Source organism: Betta splendens, chromosome 16 (genome assembly GCF_900634795.4).
Source record: "Betta splendens chromosome 16, fBetSpl5.4, whole genome shotgun sequence".
Taxonomy (NCBI): Eukaryota; Metazoa; Chordata; class Actinopteri; order Anabantiformes; family Osphronemidae; genus Betta; species Betta splendens.
Window position 1 is genome coordinate 19,191,820 of NC_040896.2, and position 13,845 is coordinate 19,205,664.

The 13,845-nt window shown below is 45.6% G+C and overlaps 1 long non-coding RNA gene across 1 annotated transcript; it reads left to right on the forward strand.

Moving 5' to 3' along the window:
• The first annotated feature begins 5,009 nt into the window (after positions 1 to 5,009).
• Positions 5,010 to 10,215, forward strand: LOC129603173 (uncharacterized). The gene is made up of 3 exons (XR_008692866.1): positions 5,010 to 5,129; positions 8,854 to 9,060; positions 9,826 to 10,215. It is a non-coding gene; the product is annotated as an uncharacterized LOC129603173 (long non-coding RNA).
• The last annotated feature ends 3,630 nt before the right edge of the window (positions 10,216 to 13,845 follow it).

A 13,845-nucleotide genomic window follows, 5' to 3' on the forward strand; every position in this document is an offset into this window, starting at 1 on the left:
TAAATTAACGTCAGATATAAAACAGCAGCATGGTCGTTGTTAGTGCTGCTGGTGAAATGAGGGTAGCGATAATCATGGTGCAGATAATCGTGTGTTCTCTAGATTGTGAAACATCAACCGGCCTCGTACCATTACGTGTAATAGGTTGGAAACATTCAAAGTGACCATAAATGAAGTGTTCTCACTGGAGGGACAGTTCCTGTAAGAACTGTTGAATCACATTCTGTTCGGAATAACTGGGTTTCTGTTTCTGCTTTCCACTGAAAGCATCTGCTTTTCTAGAACATGCATTGCATTTTGGGTGAACGGTGCTTTAGGTTCCCCCAATGCGCATCCCCAGACGCTCTACTCCGTCCTCTACCGCCGCCTTTACATCATAAACGTTATACATTTACTTGCGTGCAGCTTTTAAACAGTCTCAGTGCATGTGTTTACGAGAGGCCGCGCCAGAGCGTAATAACTGCGCGCTCCTGTAAGAGGCCGAGAAGGCTGCGTGTAAATGAGACAGTTCCGCTGCATTAGCTTCATAACACCATAATCCTTTCTCCATAAACCATTACATGCGCCGCAACATTTCTGATTTATGGCGACTGGAGAATCAATAGGAAAAAATTAATGCTCGCAAAACGTCCCAGGGACAATATTGAGCAGATTTTAATTGTGATTTTGTTCAAGTGGCTGTTAGGCAGATGATGAATGGGAGCTAACCTTCCACTCTGCCGAGCACTGCAGAGAGTCTTTAATATGACAATTAAGTGTCTGTCTGGTAGGTTTTATTGTATCTTTCTCTATCTTGTGGGCCACTCGCCCCCCCTGGTTTTTACCTCTCTCTCTCTCTCTTCACATCACTTCATCTGTACAGTGCAGCTCTTGCGCAGATTAAATTGAGACTCCGGGTTTCCTCTATCCGAGAGCACTTACTTATGTTTTATGACACGCACTAAATCAATTTTATGCTGTTATTGATTTTTCCCCTCTGCTCTTATTACCCTCTTGCTTAAATCGACACAAACCATTTTGCTTCTTCCTCCTTGATTCTTCCCACTCTTGTCTTGTGGCGACCTTAAGTGTATGACAAAGACAAAGAAACCCATCTGTGTGCGTGTGTGTGTGTGTGTGTGTGTGTGTGTGTGTGTGTGTGTGTGTGTGTGTGTGTGTGTGCGTGTGTGTGTGTGTGTGTGTGTGTGTTGGTGTTGAAGCTTTAAAATCACTGCAGAGGCTCATGTAAAATTAAAAGGTGTGACCAGAAGGTGGCAGGTTAAACTTGGCATTGTCACCAATAAAACTTTCCTTGTTATCAAATGCATTAATAAACTTTCACTCTTCACTCATGAGGATTCATTCTGGCCCCAAATGCTTGGAACATAATTGTTCTCATAAGTTGTTTACATTAGTAAAATAAAGCACGGTTTGAAGAGATTTTTAATTTCGCCTTCATCATTAGGACTGGCAGTGCCTTGAGCTGTCTCTTCTCACTACATATTAAGTGTCTCTGCAAACCGAGCCAACAGGGATGAAGGCCAACGTTTTCAACAACAAAATTTCCAGTTTACTCTAAGCAGAAGCAACTGCGAGGCGCAGAGGGTTAAACGCAATAGGAGCTGGCTTGATCTCAATCAATTTGTCCCTGTCTGTTGGCAGGTGCCCAGGCTTCGCCGTGCCCCGTCCCCAGCGTTGGCTCCATCAGGACTCCCAGCGAAGCGCTGAGCAGCAGCATCAATGTGACCATTTAGAGCGGGATCAGTGCAGATGCACGAGGAGGAAGGTCGGGCCATTGTGCAGCCCTCCTCCCTCTTGCCTTTCACTTCGCCCTCCAGGACGCCGTCCACATCAAAGTTGTTATTGAGGTCCGTGAATCGGAAATCCCGGTTTGGCAGGGAAGGGGGTCTTTAGGGAGAGAATGAGGGCCTTGACCCGACATGGGGCGACTAAATCGGCCCATCGACAGGCGAGAGGAAGATTAATACTTATACTGTATGAACCTCTTTACAGCTCATAGCAGTGTTTACATCTGACCTGCCCAAGATGAGGCCTAACATGATCTTAACAATATGTGGGCTGTTCCATGACTGAACTACACAACTTTCAGAACCATATAAAATACAGCAGAAGAGCAACTACTGTAGACAGCTAACAAAATGTCTGTTGATGCAGATTATTAGTTATCTTCTTGGTAGACAATAACTATGAGTTTACATTTTTGTCACAGAAATGTATGCTTGTGGTTTTTCGTATGTTGCTAAATTTTGTTTTGGGTGACATCACCCGCAGCGAGACCCAGAGTCGTCCATCGCTGCAGTTAAAGGTGTATATGGAACTGGTGGATTATTATGTTCACAAGTTTTTATTTTGATTTTCTGTTGTTTTTTATTTTTTTATTTTGAGAAAATTGTCATTGAATGCTGTGGAAATCAATACCTGCTAGACTTTACGGTTGCGTTGCAGGAATTAAAAGAACATAAAGAAAAAAGGATATAAACAAAACATATAGGCTAGATAAAAAAGTATACAACCTGAAAACCTGATTTGACAGTAAAAACCAAATCATCATAAAGATTGTGGCTAAAATAGTGCAGAAGAATGAAGGTTTTGTTTCTGCCCCGTCGAGTGAACTCTACTTTAGTTGTATTGGACTTTTCAAACGCAATGAAAAAATTTTCACGTCCGCATAAAAATGATATCAAAACATTCCTCTTGTCGTAGAAGCTTTCGGGTGAGGAAGACAGCGGGAAGCTGGAAGAGAGCAGAGCAGGAAGCAGCAGATTGTGGGATGCCGGAGCCTTTTCCTCGCTCCGCTTCAGCTCGCGCTGAAAAGCTTTTCAAATTATGATGTGGATTGACGTGCAGCAGCTGTCCCCTCTCCTGGGTCCTGTCCGTCACCTCACTGGGCACAGCTGACAGCACTATGATGGATTAGGAATTGTCATCCAGGACGCTTGTCACTTGTTTACAAGTCAGCCATCCCTCATCTCTCACCACAGGCCTTATAATCTGGACGACACACCTCCAACCCCTCCGCCCCCCCCCATTCGCCAGACACGCTATACAAGACAACACCATACATTACAACTGCTTTTTTTCCCTTCCCTCTAACCCCTCTGTCGCTCTCTCTCGCTACATCCCTGGGCTGAACACAGTCAAGACATTTAATGCATTAATATATGTGTTGTGTTCGCCAATCTCCCAGGAACTGGGGCGATGTCTACTCCTGTCAACCTCTACCCCTGAGAACTGACTGGGTTTTATACAAACATCCCACTGGGAGAGGGAGGGAGGCTCACATCTAACCTGCATTCTGTTATTTGAACAATGGAGCCTTTAAATCTGTCGCCCAAAACTACGGACAATATATTTTTATGTCATTCTGAGGCAAAAAAGAAAAAAAAAACGATTAAAAAAATCGAATTGCTATATAATTTGTGTAATGTTTTTGCTACGTTGAAATGATCATATTCAGAATGCCATTAATGCAATGAAGCAACATTTTTACAAAGGGTCCCGAATTGACTTTTCCAGTTTTGGGGGAAATTTTCAAATTTCATATGACGATAATTGAAAATCTGACAAATTGTTGAACAAAATGAATCCTTTAAAACACTAATTGTTGCATATTTCCACCTTTTGATATTAACACTAATAATATTAATAATATGCCAAATAAATCTTTGTAGAAAAAGGAAACTACTTTCACTCCAAGTGTTTGTTTTCTTTGCTCTAATGAAAAAAACTAAGAAACATTCAAATCAAGCCCCAGTGCATTCTCCAAAGCGTTCATACCCAATGATGTTGATCCTGCCTCTTGTCGAGGAAGGACTCCCCACTGAGCGGACTTTGATCCCTCTCTATAGCATCTCTCAGCCTGTGGCCTGCTGTGGAAACGTGTGAGTCGCTGCTTCCTCTGCAAACAGCCCGCCGCCTCTCTGGCTCGGCCTCGGCCCCGCCAGCTGTGATCCTGCAGAGAGGATGAGTGGGTTCCATCCACCCTGCGCCGCCGAGGACCTCCCCGTGCTCCCAGTGCGGCCCTTGAGAGGGGCCATAATCTTCTCCTATCTGCCGTAATGGTTCCCAGTGTGGATGCCGGGATGGCGGGACTGGGAGCCAGGGCAGCAAATCCACTCCTACCCCGAGCATATTGTCATTAAATTAAAAATTTCCGAACACTCCCTCGCCCGTGGCATAAACGCCGCCGTGAGAGCCATCATAATTGTCTCCGAAAACAGGCGTTAATTGCCTTCAGCTGGCGTTCTTTTACAGTTGACATTGTTGCGGCAGCGCCGGGGCCATTGGCGATGCGGACGTGCCGCTCGTTCCACAATGGCGCTCGTAATTGAAATATGGTACGTGTGAGCGGAAGATTACATTAAAGCTCCTAGATAATCGCCTGACAGGGGACTCGTTGAATCCACAATCTGCCGCAGTGTTTTGTGGGGAGCTGGCCGGAGCGAGCAGGGTGAGGAGGGGAGGGCGAGGAGGGGTGAGGAAGAGGCAAAAACAAAGCGCGAGGCAGAAGCAGGAGAAAAAGCGGGATCCTGGCTGGGCCTGTGCTGCCAGTCTGGCATTCCTGGGCGCCTTCTAGCACCACATTCACCCGGTACCCTCCCCGTTCTCCGTCAGACGCTCACCCCACCACTTCTTGGAGTCGACCACTTCCCCTTTAAAAGCTAACAGATGACTGTGCAGCGCTGCCGGAGACTTCTCCTCGTTTTCATTCAGATTGTTTTTTGGGTTGTTTTTTTTTGTCTTCATAGCGGCGAATTGGCTCACTATTAGGTCCCCGCCGAAACATAACAACTGGAAATCAGCTCGAAATGAAAAAAAGTTATTAATTATTAGCAAACAAAATAAACTGCTTCATGCTGTTGCACAGTATGATGCAACATCCCCTCGTGTATTAATGTTTTGATTTCTCTGAAACTTCCCTTATGACTTTTCTTTTCACGCGCCTTTCGCTTCCTGTCTGTAATAGACGCCGAGGGAAGTGCGGCGCTGGTACAGTACGGTCACATTACTGGGAAACGGACGGAAAGGCCGGTGGGAAGGGTCTCATCGGCTGCAGACTATCAGCGCTTCTGCTGCTGCTGAAGTGGAAGAAAAAAGAGAAAGAGGAAAAGAAAAACCTCGCCTCGCAGGTACCTTCCCTTTTTAATCTACTGCTCCCCTCACCATTATCTTATATTTGGGTATAAACACACAGACTGTGCAGGCCGATAATATGCAATTAAAAACAAAGATCATTAAAAAGTTATTGGTGTCTGCCTAATTACTATAACTTTACCCGCCTTATAATGAGCGTGCATGGGTATTGATTTGAAGCAAATCTCCCTTTCCTCCTGGAAAAAAGCAGGTAGTTACTTTGTGTTAAATCATTAATATAGTAATGATTTTTCCAGAACACTCTCAATTAAGACCAGAGCAGAAAATGACCCAGGGGAGTTGAAGCTCACGCTCTTAAAAGTGTGATGTTCCAAATATATCCTGGCTTTCCTCGCCAGAGAATATGGATAGGGCCGAGCCGTGTTTCTGAATAATTTAAAGTGGGCCTCGTTGATTAGGATGTGTGTAAATGTGGTTCTGTGTTAAAGGTGCACACCTTTAATGTAACATTCACTGCGTGAGCTCTGTGCAGCTGTGGAAATGTAGCTATTTATTACGTAATCCAATATTAATTATTAGTTGGCGAGTGGAATCACACGATTAAGAGCAGCTTCCTATGTCTGCCCACTGTATGTCAGCTTTTGTAATTCAAATCCCGCCGCCCCCTCACCCATCCTCTGCTTCATTCTCCTTAGAATGTTCCGACAATTAGATCATTTGTCCGTCTATTATCTCCACACCTGCAAGAAAATCTGTCTCAATTTTCCCCTCCGCTTCTGATCTGATCTCCCTCCGATCGCGCCCCGTGGCCTCGTGCTTCGGCCCCAAGCAGCTTCTGTTGACAGGAGGCTCCCGGGCTGCCGCCATCCCAGCATGCATTGTGCCAATTCCAGGAGCCCGTGCCAGCGAACGCCCCTCCAGCACCGGATACTTGTCCTTTTCTATTCTCCGCGCTCCCTCGAGGCCCTTGCGCCAAACGCACACGGGGCTCAAGTAGAGATAAAAAAAACGTCTCACTCTTTTCCTGTGAACTCACACCAATAATATTCTAGCAGCAGCAGGGGTCGGAGCACAGAAAGCTCTGGGGTGGGGCACTTGTTCCTTATAGCCCCCATAACCTCTGTCTACAGCTGCTTGCGTTTGAAATGCTTGACATTTTCCTTCCCACTTCCTTGGTTATAGTCAGCGGGTACAGTGCGTCATCTTTGTTTGACTTCATCACACTTTAGGAGCCGTTCCTGCAGGGATTAATGTCATCACCGAGGCAACTCACAGGGTTTTGGCAGCAATGCAGAAACAGCCAGTTTGTCAACGGGATGTGAAGTGCCCATATAAATCTTCCTCACCCTCTGAAACTCATTCAGGAGATAACTTCTCTTGTTGGTGTATTACCCTCTCAGACTAAAGGGGTGGTAAAGGATCAGAAAAGTTGGATCAACTAGCTTGGGAATTAGTTCACAATCACAGAGTCTGTGACCCCTAATCATTTTTTTAACCTGGTTGCGCACCCCTTCCTCTACCCACTTATGACAGCTGCAGACGAGCTTGTCACAGCATTTATGGCATTTGTGTGGCCTTATCAACATGCTCATATGACAGCGCACCGATTATGAATCCCAACGCAAAGGCTCAAGAAAACATCCAGCGCCTCGATTTCTCATTGACGTGACCTTTTTCCTGTGATCCTGCATTCCTTCCGTAGCCCCCCCCCATCCTGTCTCCCCTCCGCTACACTTCCATCCCCCTGTAAATCCCATCTTCCCAACTAGCTTTGTCGTCGGAGCCCGTAAATATTTTTGCCAGGCAGCTGTTATTTATTGATCGCTGACAGGGCCATGAATTCTAGGCCAAAGCAAAACTCATATTGTTATCAAAAGCATAAAATTCCTATCACTTTACTTGTCAGAGCGGAGGCAAGAAAATGAAACAGGTACTCATAAAGGCAGCGGTTGTTATAAAGACGCTTGATTAAATAAAAGGATGAGGTGAATGCTGCAAATGCTTTGAATGCTGCAAAGCATTCACTGTATTGATTTTCTAATCTTTATTATCACAGTGAATGCTGCAAAACATTCACTGTATTGATTTTCAAATCTTTATTATTCTTCTTACTATTATTCTATACATTTTTCTGCATTTAACTAGTCCTGCATACTTCCAAACCATTCAAACATCGAAATATTTAGTTTTTTAAGGAGAGGTGTGCTTCCATTCTTCTTATTCATATGTTTCATTTTTTTTCAAGTTATTAAGCTTTTTTCATCAATATTTCTCCATTGAAATGAATGGAAAACCTATTTCAAATACTTTTCAGCTTTGTCTTATTTCACCTTTAACTACTTCAGCGTACTTTAAGCTATAGACACCATTCAAACTTTAAAAAAGTCTTCAGCTATTCAACTATTCAACTAACTAACAACTATTTTGGTTTTGCTGTAACAAGCCTGTTTAGCAGGGGTGCAACTCTGCTTTCTCAGAGGGGAATGAGCCTGATTTTCCCGCCTTTTATCTCCATGACAACGGCGCAGCTTTGAGTGACAGATCAAACTCCTGATGCTCAGTGTAGCAGCTCCATACATATTACTGATTAGTTCATTACACTGTTTGAATGTTTAGTAATTAATAACACACTTCCTCTAAATCCTTTCAAAATAAAAAAAAAAAAACACTAATCCAAATGTTAAGGTTTAACAGCACTATTTTTGCTTTTGAATGAGTAATTGTGTCTAGTCAGATTGCAAGGCGGCGGAACCACATGCACGGCACGGACAGGCTGGGATATGAATAGCAATAGGAATTTATTCCAACTCATTGTCGATATCACGCAGGGTCATACACGGACAGTCCATACAGCGTTTACAGGAGCAGGCAGAATCGGTGTCAGGGACAGGCAAGGTTCGTACACGAGAGATTGCTTTACAATACCAGATCGTCAGGTGTAGAGTCGTGGTCAGGCAGTCAGACAGGGTCAGTAACAGGCCAGAGCAGAAGACCAGGTCAGGCAAGGCAGGCAGGGGCTAGGCAGGCTCGGAATCAGAGGTCAAAAACAAGATACACGGTGCACGATGGGTCTAGAACAATGAACGCTGAAAACGGTGATAACACGCAACACGAGCTAACAATCTGGCAAGTTACAGGGGTGAGAGGTGGAGCTTAAATACAGGGTGGATTCATTGCGGATGAAGTGCAGGTGTGGATAATGGATTAGACTAATGTTGACTAATGATGTTTAGCAATTACCTGCATGTGCTTCCTTAGGATCCTTTCAAAATAAAAGAACCAATCCAAATTCTTAGCTAAAAATAGCAGTATTTCTGCTTTCAACTGGTTTGTTATGACTAGTTAAGCCTCTGCTGTTACTTTCAGGTGTATTAAATGTTTCCATAACTAAGCTATCCTTTTATTTCTTGAAGTTAAAACTATTTATTGGAGATTTAGCTGTTTTTGTTACATTTAGGTACATTGTGGATTCCTGTATTTTTAGCAGTTCTTTCAATTTCAATTTCAGCAAATCTTTCTCAACTTTCCTCAATTTGAAATTCAACTGCTTCAGCTTCTTCTGCAAACCTTCAACTCTGTTTGAAAAACTCATTCTCTTCAAATACATTCATCTGCGCCTTACATGCTTCAGCTATTTCCAGCTGTCTTAAGTGTTCCAGCTACTTTCAGCAATTCTCCAGGAATACATTCAGCATGGCAGCATTTATTGTGCATTTTCCTATGGAAATACTTTATCTAGTTTTCCTTGTGTCTTCCCAGTATATCACTCCTTTTTTTCTGACGGAGCCTCATGACTGATAGAAATCCTGTCTCAGCGGCGTGGATCCCCCCGGATGCACTCGACGATTCCCCTCAGCGGCGAGCTCCCTGATGCACCGTAGCTTTGTTTACCACTACACATGCGAAATGAGCCAATAGGACGACTGCTTTTCCTTCAGCGCTACAGGCATCAGAAGGCAATTTAAGGTCAGTCAGGGGTGAGATACTTCGCTAGTTTATACCAGGGTGCAATCAAATTTCATTGTGTCTTACAGAAAATCACTTGCGGCGAGTCTTTTCTATTTTTCCAGTGTGCTGGATATTTAACAACGAGTAGTGTTATTAGGAAAATACAATAAATCTCGAGACTGTACCCAAAGAATTCAACCGATCGGTTACTTGTACTGTGTTTTCTGGCTACTTGCTGCAAAGGCTGAATGGACATGTAAGTTGTCTCTTTGTTGCCTTAATTAAACTTGAAATAAAATGATGTAACAGGCAGTGAAACATAGAAGTATGAATTTTGCAAAGCAACACAACCCAGGTTCCCTAAATGTATGACAACAACGTCCCCCACCACGATTTGGAGGTGTCTGCATGGCTGATGGGATCATGAACTCTGGAGAGTGGGGTGACGACCTTCCACCTCATCCATCACCCAATGATGGACATGGGAAGCCGGTCCCTGACAGGTTGGGGGGCGGTTGGCTGGAGCTGAGGGTGCAAACGGGGTTAAGGACGGGGCTGGGGAAGTGTCGGTTACCTCAGCGTGGTGCCTGGAAGAGCAAGTGGGGGGAGGGGGTGGACGGAGGGAAGCGTGGCCGGGATTGAGGTCAAGGATGTTTTACTGGGGTATTAGACAGTGCACATCGTGCCTGGTTAAATGTTTGCGTGAGGGACAAACATGGATGATATGTTTTTGCGTGTCATGTGACAAACAAGCGAATGACATCATCCGCTTCTGTTCTGCAGGTGACCGTCCAGTACAAATGATGAATCTCGTAATCATGGGCGGTGTCACGGTGTTCTCCGAATGCGGCCGCGGCGTAATGAGTCTCAAAGGGCCACTTGTTTCTCACACCCACTCGAATGAAGACCAACGTCATCAATCTTGGAAGCGGCCGAGGAGAAGCCGACTCCTGTCGAAGCCGAGGATGAGGGGCGCCGCTCCAACGGCGGCCGCCGAGCAGCGCCTTGTGCCCACACACACGCTGACATGTGTGAAATGGGTTCAGCGACCTTTGACCCCGGCCATCCAGATGTACTGCCATCGTTGTGTGCATGACTGTGTGATCATATGTTTTCCTCTGTCTGACCTAAATGCAATCATGTCTAGACACTTCTTTATTTCTTTCTGCTTTTGCGCTGCTTATTCTCTGCACCTCATGTCAAAAGTTTGCATTTTCAGGAAGTTGAACAAGACTCCTTCCCCTCATGTCAGACAGTAGCTTCATACTTGGCATAGTGAAACCAGGAACAAGCCAGGGGTGAGCTGCCCAGTTCACTCTCACTCATAAATCTGCGGTTTCAGTGTTTATTCATTCTTTACTCATTTTTTTAATGGCACATTGTTATTTTGTTTGTGTTCTTTTACCCAGAACTGCCTTGTTTACATAATGAGCCATGCAACAAATAAGAATTCGATCATGTCTCAATGCTCAGATCAGCTTAAGTCTGAGGATTCTAGACATAAGGATGAGCGACAACAACAGGGATTGACACAGATAGTGCAAATCAGAATCAGCAGATTAACTGTGTGTGATCCTGTTGTTTCTTCCTTTCTCCTTCATCAAAGTATTTGTTTTTGGCTTCATCGTGTTTGCGGGCGTGTTATTTGTTGGGTATGAATTTGCGTGTCATGCTTTCGCAGGGGCCATGCTAATCTTCTCTGTTTTTGATGCTGCCCTTGCTTGTCTTCTGCCGGCCGAGGCCTCGGTGGGACGGGCCGTGTGTGAAATGACAGGACATGCCAACAAATTGCATCACTTCTGCCTGCGTGGCCGAGGACAATGGGCCACCATATGCCGGAGCGGGGAAATGAATGGAGCTCATTTGCGCTGGCACCCCGAGCCCCCGCTCCCCCCGACCCTGCTGGGGCCTCCGTGGCACAGGGGCCGACACAGACAGACGAGCCCACCCTCTGCCGCCCTGGCACGCTGCTGTCCACTACAGCATCCCATGAGTCTGACTAACACATCACTAAGTCTGCTGTCGGGAGCATTCAAGTGAATTAGACCTGAGTAATTCTGGTAACGTTTCACGGAGTCGGCGCAGTATGAAAGGAATCATTTATAAATTCTTAATCTAAGGGGGATAAGATTGTATTGTAGGCTATGATGTGGTGCATGCATGCTTTTTATACAGGTTCAGGTTTGTCTGTGTCTTTGTTTGTGTGTACTTGTGTTTGAGTGTGTAGCCTGGGATGATAGCAGATGATTAAGGAGTGGCTGCTCTGTTGACATGAGATACTAATGAGGATAAAATGAGAAGGTCAGGGCTCGTCTCCTGGAGGGGGACACTCCCCCTCCCTCCACCACCACTTTCCTCCCCCTTAACCCCCCCCCCCCCCCCCCCCCCACACACACACACACACACACACATACCCACACCTTCCATTTCCTCCCTCCTCTGGATAATCCTCCTCTTAATCTGCACAGACCAGCACGCACACGTGCACACGCAGCCACAGACGCACACGCGCGTACGTTGAGACGCCTCTGATCAGGCACTCTGCATCTTTATAATAGAGGTAATTAGCAGCTCAACGAGGCCAGCTCAGCATTATGATTAGCACCTCCGTCTGAGGACACTCTAGATCTGACCACGCTGGCCTCTGCTGCCAATTCATTATGCAGTTTATTATACAGTACTTTTAGCTCTATGTCCAATATGTCTCATTCACTGTCGCTGGCTTTTGTTGCTAGCTGAGCAGATTAAAGCGTGTGAGCCAGCAAGCTACCAGTGTTTACAGTTTCAATTTACCCAGGAGCTCAATGCAAATACTAGAGTGCATGCATGATTTCCAGTTGCATTGAAGTTATGTTATTCTCATATCTGTTGTTGAATTATTATTATTTTTCCACAAAATGCAGCAGCAAACAGCTGTTAATCAGCAAAAAAATGCCACCGACTTATGTGACGGTGAATGAATATAATGATGATGAAGCCCAGACAAACGCTGCAGCAAAGCGACCTGTGCGAATGCAGGGGAGCTCCCGCTAATGGAGGCGTGAGGGTCTCTATCAACACAGTAAACTGTTGACCCCGACATGGGGAAGGAAGTGCTCGGCCAGCTGCACGCCATTTTTCATCTCTCTGATGGACCTCAACAGAGAACTGGAGAAAGAGGCGGCGGCCATAAAAAGAACCTGCTCCTGTGAAGTGCGGTGAAGTGTCGGACGGAGGCCTCCTAAGCTGCGATCCTTGGGAGTTTTAAAGAGCGTCCAGCTCACCTCGTTAATCAAAAGCTGATGCGTATCGCCGTGACCCCTCTGCAGCCCGGCTCACGCCACCCCAAGCCCCACCTCGTCCCGGTCCCTGTTGCACTTTGTCATTTTTCACAGGAGGTTCGCGGGCGTGATAAGGATCGCCGGGCTGTCAGCCGTTTCAACAAAATAAATACCAGGAAGGTGTATGTTTGATTTGTGTGTGTGTGTGTGTATGTGTGTGTGTGTGTGTGTGTGTGTGTGTGTGTGCTGCTGCTAGTTCATGTGTGTTCGCATCACTGGAAAGGAACAGGTTTTACCACAGTTTACGGCTGTTTATATGTGACATGTGAATGTGCAATCTTCATGGGAGTCTCTAAATAAACTAGCTACAGCCCGTGTTGCATTGTGGGTAATGTAGGAGCCTAATTAGCCTCAGCTCCTAAGGGCTAAGTCCATTCTAGAAATAAACACTAACGAGTGTGATTTTCTGCGTCTGGTTTCGTGTTTATTTCATGTTTTATAAATCCTGACACTTACTGAGCCTGTGCAAGAGATGTGATCTGTAAAACAACAAAAAAACCGTCAGCGATGTTAGTCAGCGACACAGGATACCGTTTCTGTGTGTGCTACACTACCTACCTTGCTTTGACGGAGCGAGGTCCCGGCGGTTGCGAGCGGGAGCGCTCGTCTCGAGCCGAACCTCACTTCCGTCTTCATCCTGTCGTAAAAAAAAAAAAAAAAACGCGACGCTTTTATGTGTGGAATTATAAAAACGTCTTGTTGTGACACTCAAAGCCGTTTTATGGCTAATTACTTCAAATAAAGCAGCGCCGCCGACATATGTAACAAACATGTTGTGTGTTGAGTCCCGCTCCGGCCTCCGTCTCTTCTCCCTGTTTGATCAAGAGCAAAAGGAAGGAGCGAGCGGCGCAGAGAGCGAGAGGAAAAATTAGCCTGCCAGTGCTTAATTGAGCATACAGATTCCTAATGTGTCAGGCGGCGGCCTCGCAGATGAGGGATGGCACTTTTTTTTTTTTTACGACGCATCCTCCTTTGTTTCCTCTTTAAGGCTAATGAAGTCGGGCCTCCAGTCGCCACCTGGGCCGGACGCTCTGACACCAGAGACACTCTCACATCCCCATTCACGTCTAAAGGCCAGTCGTGACCCCCCCCCAACCCCACCAGACCAAATACGAGTACACGCATGCAATGACAGAGTGCCTCATGCTCATACTGTAGAGAGAGAACACACACGCGCGCACACACACACACACACACACACACACACACACACACACACACACACACACACACACACACACACACACACACACACTAGGCCAATGTTTACACCATATTCATTATCAAAAACCGCAGACTGTTTATTTTTACTGTCTCAAAACAGCAAGCATCCATTAACCAAAGATTTTTTTTTTGACTCTCGCTTGTCTTTTTTTTTTCCTACATGCCTTTAGGTCACCCACTAACGAGCTTAACACTGCGGAAACATGGAAGCGATTAGACGAGGCTTGGCTGTTTGAACAACGGGGTGATGATATTGTAC